The sequence below is a fragment of the Macadamia integrifolia genome, chromosome 8 (assembly GCF_013358625.1).
Source record: "Macadamia integrifolia cultivar HAES 741 chromosome 8, SCU_Mint_v3, whole genome shotgun sequence".
NCBI lineage: Eukaryota > Viridiplantae > Streptophyta > Magnoliopsida > Proteales > Proteaceae > Macadamia > Macadamia integrifolia.
Genome location: NC_056564.1, coordinates 5777593 through 5780884, shown reverse-complemented (window position 1 = coordinate 5780884; position 3292 = coordinate 5777593). Strand labels below are relative to the sequence as shown.

The window sequence follows — 3292 nt, the reverse complement described above, 5'->3', positions numbered from 1 at the left end:
CCCCCCACCCCCAAAAAAAAACAAACAAACAAACAAAAACACCCAACCATGTTTGCCTTCTTCATTTTGTGCCTATGAACCATACTAATGGTTACATGATTGTTTACTTAGTTTTCCTTTCATGAAATGATATTATGAACATGGAAAACTGGAAACAGTTCATTTCAGTGTATGAAAATTTTTGAAACACACTTGGGAGGCTCTGTTGAAGTTTACTTCTAAAAGACCAACCGATTACGTAGAGATAAGAAACATTGTGGGTGATGAGACCAGTTGATATGGTTGTATGATTCAGCAAACAGCCATTAACCCTGCAAAGGATAAAATCATGGATTGACACAAGAAACTGTAGTAACCACCAGAAAAATATCAATTCAATAATTAACAAATGGGACTGAATATATAAGTGCCATTCCACAAGAAGCTATTCACAAGGGAGCACAAAAAAGACTTATGAAGAGCTGGGTAAAGTAATTAGCATCAAGCCATCAACACATCATGTCTATCTCCATTCTCCCAGGCTTCTGTGCCCACAAAAGAATTTATGAGTGCTGTAGATGTATTTTTTACCCCACCCCCACCCCCACCCCCACCCCCACCCCTGCCTCCCATTTCTTTCTCTGGTTTGCTGTGTACAGATGCATATCAGGTCAGAATTCCTGTGTTTGTGTGGTAGCAATCACATTGTCAAGGTGTTGCCTAGCCACCTAGGCATCCAGGCTTCTTGGGTCTAAGGCAACAACACGCCTTGTTGATACTTCACATGTTTATGTCGCTTTATGTATATTGTCTTGTCTTTTTTATGAATATGAATATGCATATATCATATATTTTGTTTTATTGTAAGTTGGTTTTCTCATATTTGGTCATTACTAGGATAACTATATCAATTGCATTGGCATGGCTTATATGTTGCATATAAGCATAATTATATACAATTAACATTGATATATTACATTTACTCATATATAGCATGCCTAGACGGCTGCCTTGTCGCCTAGGCACCTCTCCAAGGCTTTTTGTCGCCTTGACAACTATGGCAGCAATAGAGCTATATGCTCTTAACCCTGGTTAAAGAATGATCCTTGAATTAGCACCTAAGCTTAGTTCTCACCACCAATTCAGCTTTTGCAGATGGTATCATCAATCATCAACAGCGAATAATGCTTTTGCAGTGAAAACAGGGGACAGGAATGTCGAAAGAAGGAAACGTCTTTCAATGTAGAAGAATATGCTCCAGAGCTACCATAAAAAAAAAGGTACAGCTTGATTGACTGAAACTATATTATCAGCTGCGCACTACCATTTGAAAAAAGCCAAAGAGAAAAATTGACATGCATAACAAACACAATACATCTAACTCCATCATAAGCATAAAGGCTATGATGTCCTAAGAAATACACGAGCATTCCTGTCACCTCAGACCTGTTCACTGATTGTTCTCCTTCCAAACTAGGAAGTACCTGGATTCCCTGGTCAGTTTTGACAACCTTCGTACTAATGCTACATGACAGTTCTTCTGAAATAGCATTTGTCCAATGTTAACCACTTTCAGCCCAAGCTGACTCACCTAGTCTCCTTATTTTTTTAAAGCCTTCTTACAGAATGAAAACAGCGATGTACCATCCTATGTCATGACATCCCTACTTTCTGTGTAGATACTTACCAATTCAGAAAATTAGGAAAGATTGGAAAACCTGTGGCTAGAAGCATACAAACTGGAGTATGTACCATGTAAATAATAAATCCAGTAATATCTCCAAGACCTTAAGGGCATCATTTCCCACATTGTTAATTGGAAGCTTTAACTTCATTCTTCAGCCTGGTTATGGTATGGTCTCAGATTATGTTAGGCTTGAAATGTAGTAAGGTATTAAGAGGTTGCAACTCCATAAGATATGGTCTGAGATTAACAGCAGAGCAGATTGTTAGAAAGAGACAAAGAATGAAAAAACAATTCATGCAATCAGCTTACAGAAGACAAATCTTATATAAGGTGGTATTCAACTTCAATCTTTAGTACAGTGACCCCTTTCTGCAAAACCAACATTGTATGGTTTTCCATGTGATCTTTGGTCAGCCTAAACTTTGTTTGGAATTGATGTGAAGAATAAGGAGGTTTAGGTGGTTCAGCAATTCACATGCCTCAATGGGTTGAGGTCCCTTTAGTTTTCAGTTAATGTAAAGGATATAATCAGACTTTGGTGTTCATGGATAAGGGTTAAAAAAAAAAACTAGAAAGTATTATATGGGATCTCAGCTTGAATATTTTTGACAAATGGAATGAGAGTGAAGTTGAGCGGACAGTGGGAAGTGAGAGCGTGAAAAAAACAAAGGGGAATAGAAACAACACACAACCTCTCTTGAAAACGATTCATAGTGCATGCTTGGCTAAAGCTTCTGGGGCTTATGCTTCTAGGTTTCTAGAAACCAGCTTCTATTAATTATGAGGATTAAAAAGTGAAAGTCCAAGAAAAAAAGCAGTTTGTCTTGAATCTTTACCACCATAAGCTCAAGAAGCCCAAGAAGTGCCCCCACCACCGGCTTCTGGGCTTCTACATCATCTAGCAGCAAAGATTGCAAATGAAATGTTCCTATAGGGCCCATCCTTTTAAACCTCCCATAATCACTAGAAGTTGGGTTCAAGAAGCTCAAAAGTAGAAGGCCAAGAAGCAAAGCCAAATATGCACTTGGCAGAATGAGAATCTTCAATCCCTATCCAATTCACATATTGTGGCCCTGGTTTGAGCAAAAAATAGTAGTATGCCTAAATTGCCAAGATTAAGAATAAAGACACTGATACAAGAAGGAAAAATGAATATTCAATTCTTTAAGTCCAAGATGAAATGCAGACACAGGTATCCCTTCCAATGTGCTGGTACATGCTTATACGTTCAGTATTTTTTAAGTATCATTCCCTAGTATATGGAAAATTAATGAGAATTTCAATCCTCAAAAGTTTTTCACAATAAGATTGATCAGTTTTCCTCATCCAAAGTGTTGGGAGGGATTTGCTAACATATATCAGGATAGTAAGGAAACAGTGATGGCAGGATTGTCTATTATTGTTGTTTTAAAGGTGCAAATCTATCTATTTATTTTATGGGAGAGGGATAGGCACGCTAGCGGGCAGCACCAATTACAGTGCGGGACAACGCATCATACATGGGGGGTAGGGGGTCATCTCAAAGGTGGAAAGAGAGAGAGGCACAATGCCCACTAGCATGAGGCACACGAGCGGCATGCTCAACCTTTCCCCTTATTTATTTATACTTATACCAGAAACAAGAAA

At 38.4% G+C, this 3292-nt stretch overlaps 1 long non-coding RNA gene across 1 annotated transcript in view; it reads right to left on the bottom strand.

The window, feature by feature from the left end:
• LOC122086467 overlaps window positions 1-567 on the bottom strand; it is a 1828-nt gene extending 1261 nt beyond the window's left edge. Inside the window, exon 1 of the long non-coding RNA XR_006142430.1 lies at window positions 217-567. This is a non-coding gene — a long non-coding RNA (uncharacterized LOC122086467). The remainder of the gene's footprint in view (window positions 1-216) is intronic.
• Window positions 568-3292: the final 2725 nt, after the last annotated feature.